Source organism: Phaethon lepturus, unplaced genomic scaffold (assembly GCF_000687285.1).
Source record: "Phaethon lepturus isolate BGI_N335 unplaced genomic scaffold, ASM68728v1 scaffold17538, whole genome shotgun sequence".
In the NCBI taxonomy this organism is placed as follows: domain Eukaryota; kingdom Metazoa; phylum Chordata; class Aves; order Phaethontiformes; family Phaethontidae; genus Phaethon; species Phaethon lepturus.
Window position 1 is genome coordinate 1,263 of NW_010557087.1, and position 13,046 is coordinate 14,308.

Below are 13,046 nucleotides of genomic sequence, written 5' to 3' on the forward strand. Positions count from 1 at the left end.
TGCTGCACAATTGAGAAGGTCAGGGCAGAATTCAGGGAATCCACAAGGTGGATTCAAATTCTGTTCATTTATGCAAACTAATCAAATGCACGAATGAGCTTTTATCAACATGAGACCTTGCCTCCCTCCAGCGTTACAGCTCTGTTCCCCATATGCCTTGCAACATCCCCAGATTTCCAGTAGCAATGCTCCCAGTTCCCTCCATGCCTGCTACACCTCCGTGGTGTTTGGAGTTGTCACCATGTCCCTAGCCTTCCTTTGCTTTGTGGGCCGTTAAAGAAACTGGTCTGCAGCTCTTGCTGTGCTGCGGAATGCCCAGCTTGGCCAGCCAAGGGAGTCATGCGTTCTCACTGAGCAGCTAGAAGTCTGCAGACTTGCGTGCGGTGTGACCAGTAGATGGGCCAAGCGGGACGTGCTACCTCTCTGCTGTCGTTCCGTCACTGCATTGCATTGCACTGCGTTGCACGTGTTCTGCAGAACGAGTCACTCAATCAGGAGCCCGGCGCATTACCAGTGCAAACACGTCGCCTAGAGTATTCTGGATTCTTCAGATCACTATGCTCTGTCATGGCTTTGGAGACACATGGATAAAGTCAATGGGAATCTCTAAATTAGAAAATATAAGTATTTTCAAGCAACTTTAAGTCTGGAAGTCTGTGTTTTCTAGCTGGCCGGCTGGATGGCAGGCAGAGAAAGCAGAAAGTGCTGCTTCTCGCTTTGTCCTGGCGTGCAGCTCCTGAGCCTTATCTTTTCTCTAGGGAGCAGCAGGGACCCCAGTCAGCCTCAGGTGGGAGCAAGCAGAGCGATGGCAGAGGGACACCTCCATCCTCGACTCCCTCCTCCCCCCTCCGGACCTAGATTCTAGCGAAGCCCCTGCTCTGGAAGCATCCCTTGACACAGGTATTACTCCACACCACGGGCTGTCTGGCTGACACACAGGAGCTTCCAGCTGGAGCTGCGCTCCTGCGTTAATGACACTGGGGAGATGCTGTTGCAATAGCATGGCTGGAAAGCAACACGTGAGCTTCCTGCAGATGTCAGCTCCAGGAGATGACCAAAATTGCTTATGTCATTTCTGGTCTTTCAAAGGCTCACCTGAATTGCAGAGCTGTCCAAGCCCTCACAGACTGTTGAGGGTTACCAAGGACATCCTGAACGTACATTATTTTCCCTGAAATTTTTTAGCACACTGAGTTAATAATAAGCATCCTGAGTTAATGAGTTGGCACAATGAGGAACTCTTCAGCAGGCACCGCTGACTTTTATGACCATACTGGGTGTCTCACTATATTCATCTGGGATTTTGCCTGTCTTTTAAAAGCCCCATTGCTAATATCACATTGGTTATACAGTAGTCTTTATTTCCAGTTTCAAAATGCCTGACAGTGCTGGAACATACTTTGAGATTGTGAACCCAGCTTAAAAACTGGAAGGCAATCACTAACTGATTTTATAAAAATTTCACAACTTTAAGCCCAATATCAGATTATATTTTTAAATGTCTGACTCATTTGGAAAGCTCGTGATTGTCTATATTAATTATGGCCCCAGAAGGTCCATCTCAGCAGTCAGAAAGCAACTCCATTTGTAGTCAAGGATTGCAAACACGGTCTTCCTGGAACTGAAAGTTGTACATTGTGCAATTTTTATGCCTTGTATAGCTTTTCTATTTTTAGTTGGTTGAAACCTGCAATACATCATATAATCCTCCTTAAATTGTCATTAATAATGCTAATTTCCATTAACTTGGCTTAAATAAGTTATTTTCTTTCTTAAATTTATGTAGTTACTATTTTGCCCAACAATGTTACACAAACAAAACTTTATTCTTGCCTGATACAAAGTTGATGTGAGTACAAACCGCTAATGATGTGTTTGTAGTTAGGAATTTTTAAACCAAATTTTAAAAACCCCACAGTATTTTCTTTTTTATTTAAAAATACGCATGTGTTATGAGGCCCAATAACTGTTCCATTACTTCAACAAACCATTTATTTAATCCTCCACCTTTATAGGCATTTGGAAAAGTTTCTCTGAGGTTTGGGAAAACCTAGTAAAATTGCACTTTTCAGCTTTTTCGAAGATACAATGGGAAGAACAATTCTGGTTTTTTGCCTTTCTAGAAATGCATCTTCAAGGTATAAGAGATCAGTCAGTGACAAGTATTTACACAGAACTCTTCAGCCTTGTTCTTGCTTACTTAAATAGAGATAACGTCATGTATTTGGCGACGTGCAGAGATTGTTTGTGCAACGTTACTCCATACCATGGCAGAGCAGAGGGCAGGGGAGCTAAGCCTGCTGCTGGCACACCCGTGTGTGGTGTCTGTGCCATAATGCTAAATGCTGGGTTCTGACAATATTTTTATTTTCTAGGCTTTCTTATCCCTCTAATTATAATCCTTTGTCTTCGACACATATGCTTATTTCAACAAGTCCGAGTTTTGTGGGATACTTGGTGTTTGCTGCTTTCCATGGTGTATGGCTGGGTGATTTTTAGTGCCTGGAAGGCTGGTGCTACAGCCGAGCCACGCTACCATGCTGGCATGTGCTGCCAAATGTTTTTCCATGCAGGCTTTTGGTTTTTATTGATGCCAAAAAGTAATAATATTTGTATCAGTAAGTACAATTACAATAAAGATTTTTTTTTTGCAAGTATGACAGCTACCTTAGGTCAAGCACATGGCAAACTCCCAGCTGTACAGAGATTTTCTAAATATGGCCACTTCATACCAGGTCAGTTTTGCAATTCTACAGTCGACTGACAAACTGCTGACTGATTTTTTTTTTAATTTATACTGTTTGTTTGACATACACTCAATGATGTTTTACAGGATGAATTTGAAAGATACAGTAGGATATCAGATTTTGAAAATAACATTGACTAAATGAGTTACAGAACTTAATGTGGAGACAAATACTTTTTTGGGGTTTTGACTGAGTTTAGCAATTTCCCTAAGACAGTGATATACAAGTCCTAAAGCACTGTGCTGATAAAAGAAAATCCGAAAGTGTAACTGAACAGAAATTAGTATGAATTGATATCTAATTTAGTTTCCTAGCCAATAAATATTTCAATAATAAACAAATGTGTGTATTCCTCAAATTACATTTAGTTTAGCAGAGTCTTTCAAGCTTAAAGTTATAGAATATTCTTAATAATGCGGTAAGGAAGTATTTATTCAATAATGTGAGGACTTTTTCCTGACTTTTGTGAAAGCCTTGTGAAGTATGCTCTCTCTCTATATACAGCGAAGGCTCAGCCAGCTAGTCTGAGCTTGCTTTTTCTGGACAGCTGTGCTTACCAGTCAGCTACTGGGTGCTCTGGAGAGCTCTTATCTGTGGGCTATGCAGTGAATATTAAGAGGAAAGAGGTGGTACTCAAAGCTTATTTAGAGATTGTCACTAGGGACAGAAACCCAAGTAAGGTTTATTCTCACTGGGAGTAAAATAGCATGTGAAATGTGAAATGAGTGTGTGAAAGTACTTTCAGTTACACCTTCTTTCTTAAGATAACTAAATACAGCACCTTAATATGACAAGAGATCAATTTGCATCAGAGGAAAACTGGTTAATCTTCCTTTTCCGAAACAACAGGTGAGAAGCTAAAAAGCAGTAATAATACTATTTTGAGCAATTCAGACACAGAAGGAAAGATTGACCATAACCAGAATTTACACCTAGGAAAGCAGCTGCCCGGGCAGCGCAGGGTCCCACTCGCTCCCTGTGGAGCCAAGTTGTGTTGGAGCTGCCAACAGCGACTGCTGCAGATCCTTGCCAAAGCCATGGGTCCGCCACACATGTAGAGGAGAAGCAGCCCAAAGTAATTTCTCATCACCTAAACTTCCTTGAAGGCACCTGAAAATTACTTAAGTAAACAAATAAGTAATGCTGAGACATTACATAACTGCTGGGTCAGACAGTTTTCAGTGAATAAAGAGAAACAGTCATTTCTCTATTTATATGCTGCTTTCTTTCCCAATTTCTTACCTGACATACCAATCGTATACCATGTGTATATGCCTCCCCCTTTTTTTTTTTTGAGTAACGACCAAACTTTTTGACATTATTGTGAAAATTCAAATCAGTCTTTTAAATTTCTATTCAGAGATCCAGTAATGCCTCGATATATAGAGGCACTCACCAATTCCGTCCAGCAACACTGAGACCCACATTGCTTCTCTGTTATCCATCCACCTCCTCATAGGAAATAGGAACTTGAAAATGTTATGATTAATTTTTTTCAGATTTACCTTGATTATTAAAAATGAGTCTCTAGTTTCACTTGCTCTAACTAAAAGAAAGCTAACATAGATCCATTGTTTATTGCTGTTTCTTAATTTACTTGGTTTGGGTAATAATAGCCAAATTCCCCTCACCTTTCCTTCCAAGAAAGAGAATTCAGCACAAGGAGTTGTGGCTGGAGAGTCAAGTGAGATCATTTCCCAGTTAGGTAGCTCACTAAGGGCGAGCTTTTGATTCTTTTCAGTGCTTTTTAGAAACACTGGGCTCTCTGCTCCTCTTGGCCAGCAGCATCCCTGCAGCAGTGGTCTGTGTACTGATGCCTTGTAGAAAATCCACCCCAACAGCACAAGCCACTTGAGTTTGCAACTTCATTAACACAAAGTTGGCAGGGTTGGTTATCGGAGGCACTGTGAGGGGTGGGCACAGTCCCACAGCCTCAGTCATGTCCTAACATTTGCCACCAAGTGTGGCACTGTGTCACATGCTGATAACGAGGTGCCAAATACCTGCTACTGCCTCCCCACCCATCAGCAAATTCAGCCTTCCTTGTGATATGGATCCAGTGATGGCAGTTCATCAGTCAGCCAACTGAGGTGCCCGCATGAGGGACACAACCTCTTGGTCAGAGGGCAAAACTAAGACCTCCCAGCACTTCCCAGGGGTAAGATGCAGCAGTGTCCTCCAGCCGTGTCCTCTTATGGGAGAGGCTGGAGAAACACCACCCTCTGCGGAGCACCTTTTTCCATGGAAAGAAGATCAGGGGTTGCTTTCCCTGATAGACAGGAGCCATGGCGGGCTTCAGCAGTGGTCACTGGAGCTGCATGACTGAGGAGGAGGACAGGTCTGAAGTCTTAACATAGCCTCAGAGAGCTCGGGCTTCATTTCAAAGACACTGCAGATTATGGATGAAACCTAAACTCCTAGCTCAGTCACACAAGTGAGATACTTAAAGCTGAACAGTGTGAATTTGTGCCTGTGCAGATGATTTTATCTTCATGTAGGCTTGTAAAACACCCATTCCATTTGTAGGAGCTCTTTTTAATATCTTTCCATGGCTCTGAACTGAAATTACTTTCTAAGAAAAGCAGCTAAGAATTTGTTACTCTATCCTAGCGGAAAAAAAGTCAACCTTTTAAAAAAGTTAAGTGAGGTAGGGTATTTGACTAGTTGCAACAAGACAAACACAATTCACTTACTTAGATTTTATCCCTGTTGAAACTGGATTTTAAGAAGTCACAGACATTAAAGCAACTTGAATCTGGCAGCAGGTAATTTTAGTTATGTTAATGCGAGACCAAGCCCATGCAGGGATATTTTTTTGCTTCTTCCTTCTCTCTTACTTCCCTGCTCAAAGTAGCTATGCTGTGTTTTCAGCTTAGCCTGACTTTTTGCTCTGAACAAAAAAGCCAGGTGAGGATTTGAGCAGATTAACATTGACAGGCTGTTCAAAAAAAATCAAAACCAGCTCAACCTGTAGATGCAGGATAATTCTTTAACTTCATTCTTTTCAAGTGAAGAAATTGTCTGAGGATTTTGAAGCCAAGACATTGGAAGAGGCACGTAAATATGGCTTCTATAAAAGAACGCTATTAAAGTGGATGAGGCCATTTTCAATGCCCAGGTGAGGTATCTGCAGGTTTTTGTGCTGCTCCCTGTCAGCGTGAGGCATTGGTATTATTTAAATCAGTTAGGCTGACATTTACTTCTTTACTTTCTTTGCCACAAGTTCTGAAGTCAGTGGAAAGCCTACGGGATTACTGGGAAATAATGACAGTCACTGGGCTGGCACTGCCAGGAATGAAGTAAGACTCTCCTTTCCTTTTACCTCTTTACGAATAGTAGTGACAAGTGAAGGCCAGGGCTTCGAATAATGCAAGGGACGCTCTGGAGCCTCCAAGTGCTAGTCCTCTTATCAGTGACATAAAGCAGAAGATGTCAAAGTTTGTGCCACCAAGCCCAGCAAAAGCCAGCACAAGCCTAGTATGAACTGGGGACGTTTTGCAACCTCTCGCTCTGTTTTGGCTGCCCTGTCTCCTCCTGACCCCTGCTGCACTGCTCTATCTCCAGACCATCTTTCAGTAATAACTGAAAAACACACCTCTAGAATAAGTAATATACTTCTGCTTGCCTTGACTTAACTTACATGAAAAAATACAGGTTCTTTTCTGCTTTCCCACCACCCTCCGCTTATTTTCTCTCTGCAGTGTGTATTTATGGTGAGTTGCACTTTCCCTTTGCACGGCTGATTAGTTTTCCATTTCCTTTGTTTGCAAAGCAGCAGGCTGTGGAAAGGAAAGGCTGTAAATTAAACAGTGCCAGGGCATGAGCACAGAAACTGGAAGGTGAATGTCTGTATTCTTATTAAACAGTTGGAATGGTCTCCAGCACACTTTTGGCCAGGCCACTTAACACCCTCCCGAACCATTTGAGAGCGTGTTTCGGGAGTCAGCATGGGCTAGGAGCAATTCCCAGTGGGCAGTGTGGATGCAGCCAGCATGTTATGGATGCTAAGAGGGCTTAAGAGCCTGAAGGATTTTCCAGGACAGCTGGCCTCACAGTCCGAGAGCAGTCCTGGACATGGTTAATCTCCAGTGTACATGTAGCCAGAGAATTCCTTTTCTTTTTTTTTTTTTTTTTTTCTCCAATGGGAAAAATATTGCTGTAAACCCACCCAAATTGATAGTGAAACTCAAGGGCAGGTTTAGTATCAGAGACTATTTTTAACTCTTTGTTTTGAAACCAGTTAAACTTCATAGAGGAGGAACATTTTGGGAGGTGGAAGGCAGCGCAGTCTAACAGAAGGAGTTAAAATCACCTCTCACCAAATGACCAGGCATTCATCTGCAAGCTGGTACTCTATGTCTATCAACAACTGAAACTTCCTACAAAGGAGTCACTGAGAGGGATTTGGAACTTGCTCCCTGCTTTGGTTGACAGCTGAAATTTGAGATGCTGCAGATGTGTTTTTACACTGTTGTCTCTTGTAGACAATATTTGTAGAAGATACAGGTCTTCCATGTAATTTTTTTTCCCTTTGCTGTAAAATCTATAAGGGTATCTACATTGTGATTATTTTTTGTTGTTTTTATAAAATAAAAGAAGGATAAACTAGTCAAAGGTAAAATGTAGCTATAGTTGTTTACTGGTTTCAGCAAAATCAGAGCTGTGCAAATCATGGCTACTGAAAAGAATACGGGATTCATGATTCACACCTCGTCAGCAACAGACAGCAAAATACTTCCCTCAACCCAAAGCTTGAGGGAACGAGCTTTTGGGACATTTAGCTTTTTGTCTTGTCTCACACTTGTTAAAATCCAAGTTAATTTTGAAACAAACGATAATTTTAAGTGAAATTTTGAAATAGATTTTGTAGAAAGCTAATAAGAGTTACTTGCCTCATTTCCTAACTGCATTCCCTATTTGCCCCGTGGTTCATTCCTAGGTTAAAGCAGGATTTGAAGGACCACAGAATGATTTTACTTTCCGTGCTGTGTTCCCTCAGTGGTATGTCAACTTTAGATATTTTGGCTGGTCATTGTAAGGCCATTGTACTCGGAGGCAAGAACTGTGATGATTATCAGCCTGCTCCTGTCTGTTGCTGCTTTCAGCAGTTTTCTGCCATCTTGGAAGCAGAAAATGCATTGTTATAGGAGCAGTGGTCTTTAAAAACTACTTACGAGAGATACAGCGTGGTTCATAAGTCCACAGAATATTTGATCTTGCAGGTTATCAGCTTGGTTCTATGCTGTCAACAAAAAGAAATGGCTAATGCTTATCTAACACCAAAGATTACCCATCTGCAGGAGTGAAAAATCTTTGGTAGGCCAGCTAATCTGCATCACCTCTCTTACCATTTTCCAGGCACGTTCCGGCTGTCAGACAATGAAACAAATGTTTAGTGGGTTTGGACTGAAACTAATGGTGACATTGCTAGCTTTGTCTTCACGTGAAGCTCACAGGTTGATTTTCAATTGAAATGGCATAACTCGAAAGGGCAGAAAGCTGTAAATATGTGAAGAACCATGATAGGGCACGGTGCTGATCCAGCCCCCAAGGGGTGGCAGTGTCTTGAGACAGACTCCATCAGCTGGGTGCGAGTTACGCAGCCCCGGGAAGCAGGGGCATTTCTTTCCTCCAAGGATCCGTGCATTGCCTTCAGATCGGAAGTAGTCCTGCCCACAGGACTCTCCAGCGGGCTGGAAACAGCCTGGGTAGAGAGATGAGTAGGAAGCAACCTACGCCCATGTCTCCCAGCTCAGCTGAAACGTGCTAGGAAGGCTGCACAGGCGGTTAACGCTGTTGCCACCTGCCTTGCTCCTGGCCGGTCCCCTTCAGCCATGTAGTCGCTCTGGAGAATAAATATCTACACCCTCATCAGACCTAGCGGCGTGTTTGCCTGTGGGGTCAGCTCCTTGAGCTGTCTCTTCTCTATGACTCCTGTTTGTACTTTCTGGCAGCTGGGAAGCACAGTAATCAAAACACGGGTAGAGTGATATATAAAAGTTTATTTTTTTGACTGAATGATGATCTAATAGCTTATCATTCCTCATGCCTCATGCATCCAAGATGTTTTTCCAGATGAAGCCTGGGAAACATGAATCTTTGTGAAACAAGTCTATGTTACTCCTTAGTTGGTCTGCATGCATTACTCAAGTAAAAGTATTCCAGCTGAAACCACAAGTTTTCCTGAAAATGACAAAATTAATGGAATTATACCAGCACAAACTCTGTTCTTTGTAAATCTGTGCCATAATTTAGCCAGAGAATAGTTTATCTTGGAATTAAGAAAATGGTGTTAAAGTGGTATAAATCTGCCTTAGTGATTACTGGATTTCCTCTTTTAGCTTTGTGAAATCCTTTTCTGCTTTTATGCAGATTATACCTATTCAGAATGGCACCTAGATATGGAGTTTTCAGAAATCTTTTTCTTTTCTTCTTGAGAATACATTTATGCTTATTCCTCTCATTTCTTTTTTCAAGCAAAGGAACTATTGTTGATATAATCCTTGGTGAATATAATCCATGTGCTACTATGCTCCACTGTTATAAGAACCAATTTGAGAAGCTATAAAATACATTTTGATAAAGCAAAGGCTTTGCTGATTCATGTGCTGTACCTGAACAAGTGTATCTGCTATAACTTTCCTACTTTTCTACACTATTTGCAAGCAGCATAAAAAGAAAAGTTCTCTTCACCAAAATAGGTGAATAGGGAATAATGAGATAGTGGTGACTTGACAGAAGAAAATAATCTGTGTCCTGCATCTAAAACAGTCACTGCATTTTTGTCAGATACCATTAACAGGGACAAATTCTCTTTCTTTCTTGTAATTAAGAAGACTCAAATTTCTTCCACCGATGAGACTCCATGTATGATATGACAAAATGAGGGAGACGCTGTGACATCTGTCTGCCACGGGGCAATATCTCCTTCCTGCACAGGCTCCTCTGAGCAATGCCACAGCATCTCCCCTTCACCAGGGGAGCGGGTGCAGCCCAGGGACCAGCCCAATCTGCTGCATCTGGAAAAGGGCTTACAGGGTGGGAGGGAGACCCAGAGCAGCACTCCCAATGCAGGTGGTGCAAACCCTGCCATGGAGGCAGAACCAACAGGATGACGTGAACATTTCTTCTTCAGTGCATGAGGCTCAGCGTGCATGCTTGGGTGTTGCACCTCCTAACACCTGCATAACAAATGCTTTTCCAGTGCAGCAAGCTGACCAAGTGAAAGGATGAAGGCAGTAGTGGTGTTACGTAGCTAGACTAGCCACAAGTCCTCTCCTAGTCTGTGTAAGCATTCCAGCCCTGTGGCTTGTAATTATTCAAGCTGTTTACTGAGTAGAGAATTGTCCTAATTCATAAAGTATCCGTACCTCTGTGACAATACTCCAACGACAAGGGCAAGCAGCTAACACATGCTTTCACAAAAGCACAGGGTAATGTATAATACTGTCAGAAGGAACAAAGACCTTTTCTTGTTTGCTCTTGCAGGTAAGTCATGATGCATACGAGGGCAAGAGACTGGGGGAAGGTTAGAGAGTACAGTATATTAGTGCTGTAGGCGTGAATGTTTAGAAATTCAGGAAACTCCAGAATTGCTAAGGGTAGATATTTCTTCTGTTCTTCATTGTATTAGTCATGTGGTTTAGCACTCTTCTCTGACCAGCATGACTGAAACAAACACTTGAGTAATCTGCAAAAGCAAAACCAAGAATGAGGTCTGCGTTCCCTTGGCACAGTGTTGTTCGGCTGTCGCACAGTCCGGAGTCTGACACGTCTGCTTCATGCAGCATCCAAGTCCAGCTGGGCAGCATTGCACAGCACGCGCCCCTGCACAATGCAGCCATCAGTTCCTACCTGGTTCTACGACAACATCTTGGTAGCATGATTCCTTTTTACTTCTTCAAGTCAAGTCGGACAAAATAATAATAACAAACATTTGCAGAGTCCGGGAGAACAGCCTGGAATAACTAACAATAAGGAATAACTAATAATAAAAATAATAACTTTAATCAGTCTCGGTGGTGGTGTGAACATTTGCATCTCTACATGTTTGTCCTGTGAAAGCCACACCATTGAGGCCGTGTAGCCTTAGTCCTGGCCATCCGGATCCCTTGGGGCTAAAGCCATCCATCCTCATCTGGGGTGGTCCTTTCTGAGGACTTCTAAGCCAACAAGGTCAATTTGGTGTCGCTGTCTCCCTCTCTTGCTGACATGTGAGAAGGTGTCTTTTTTTTTGTATTTTTGTTTGGTGTTTTTTGTTGGTATCTAGCACTTGTAGACACAGACTTATACTATTTAAAAAATTTTCCAGCTCTCTTCCTCATTCATGGGGTGTTTCAAATCTGAGGGAGGTTTTATATGATTGAGTCTCCATTTTGAGTATATTTTAACCTCTTTTTCACTCCTGGTGCTATACGTTGATCGGTAATCCCTGGGCAGAGATTTGGCTTGCTCAGTGTCTGAGTTCTCAGCAATCTCCCCTGTGTACCAGGCACTTCTGAACAGTGCTTTACTCGACTCCAAAGGCCTGCACAGCAGACCCTCTGAAAGATACAGTTCCCAACATACATTTCCCAAAGCCACAGCTGGGAAACAATTCCAGTTTTGGCTCACTAATAACCGAGCCTACAATACATTGTTAGCCTGTCAGAAACCCAGCACTTCCATGTGATATCTTAATCGCTTAGCTCTGCAACTGAACTCCAGACTACAAATTTATAGCCAAAGGCAACAACCATATCATGGCTGTAAATTAACTTGTGTGTGTGTGTGTATTATAATATGATGATTATTATTGTTATTGTTATTATTATTATTCATATTTTAAGGGAAAGCACTATGAAGTCAAAATCAGCATGTCCAATTAGCAGGAGGGACTACACGTTAAGTTCAAAGAACCCTTTTGTGCTATCTGATTCTAATGGCACTAGTAAAGCAGCCTAATCTAACTTGTCATTTCAAGAGCTATAGGGAGAACAAATTGCCGTTGACGGGGGAAAGGTTTGGAACAGCATGCAGCCTGTCCTCTCCTGACATCCTACTCAGCAAATTCCTCACAGATTTCCTCCTGATGTCAGTGAAACTAACATAAAGGTTATTTCATAAAATTTTGTGTGGATTGCTAACTTGTGAAAACTGAAGAACCCATGCCCAGAACAACAATACAGACTCAAGTAAATAAGCATAGCATTTGTCCTTTGTGCTTAAAGCTTAAGAAACGAGTGAAAGAGAGGAGAGGCTGAAGAGTTCCCATGCCAAGTACCAATGCTGTGAGCACATATTGAAACGAGTAGCCAATAAATGTCGAAATCAAGGTGACTGACCATATAAAGACTTCTTGTTTGACTGGAGACTGTTAGGAAAGCTTTCCAGTTTAATATGCAATATGATGAGGGGTGGAAAAAAACCCCAGTAGAGTAAAATATTAAATGCTAAAGTCATTATAAATCATACCAGCTATTTCTTCAGGGAACACAATCCCTTCAGCAGATCAGGAATGCAGGCAGGCAGCAGGAGGACATTTGTTACCAGTGTTAGACTGGCAGTGTCCCCAGAATCAGTTCTGGAACCCTGGTGAAACAACAGATATAGGCAAAGTTTTAGGATTTTGGTGTCTGCATGCCGAAATGTCATGCAACTGGTCAGAAAGTCTTCTTCTTTATCATGATGCCATCAGAAATACAGACGGATGTCCAAAGTGATAATACTAAGCACTCCTTTCCAGCACACAGTATTTCAGCCAAGATCACTGGTATGTTCTGGCTACTTCACGCTGCTCTAATTAAAACTCAGTCATCCTTACAGCTGCTTTGTATTCCTAGAGCGCTGCACAACAGCTGGATCATGCCGTTGATTTTGGCCCTTAAACTCCTTGGAAATTACTGTGTGAATATCAAAACTTTGGCCCTTTCTGTCACCATTTAAGCGTGAGTTCACTTGCATCTCTGGCTTCAGCACACACCACCTTTGCATTTGGGTAACGTGTTGGAAAAGTATCAGCATCGTAACTGAAGACAGAGGAGGTGTTAACGTTACACTGATTTTGGCAGGCTTGTACACAAAGAAAGGCTATTAGGGGTGATGTCCCCAAGAGTGACAGACCATCTGCCATGCTTACTGTGAAGTAAGACTTGCTGCAAAATAAAACTACAAGTGTTAAAGAAATATTTAAAAGGGCCAAGTTTTACTTCCTTTAATGACAATCATATTCTAATTAGCTAGTTGATACAAAATTCCAGATCAGTTGGTTAAGCTGCTCTGCTGCTGTATTAATGAATTAAAAAAGTATGAATTTGCATC

At 42.0% G+C, this 13,046-nt stretch overlaps 1 protein-coding gene across 1 annotated transcript in view; it reads left to right on the forward strand.

Annotated features, from left to right (window-relative positions):
• Positions 1-750: 750 nt before the first annotated feature.
• The window catches only part of LOC104625136 (filamin-A-interacting protein 1-like), a gene marked incomplete at its 3' end in the record, with an annotated part of 37,952 nt that continues 25,656 nt past the window's right edge, over positions 751-13,046 (forward strand). Inside the window, exon 1 of the mRNA XM_010292683.1 lies at positions 751-900. The remainder of the gene's footprint in view (positions 901-13,046) is intronic.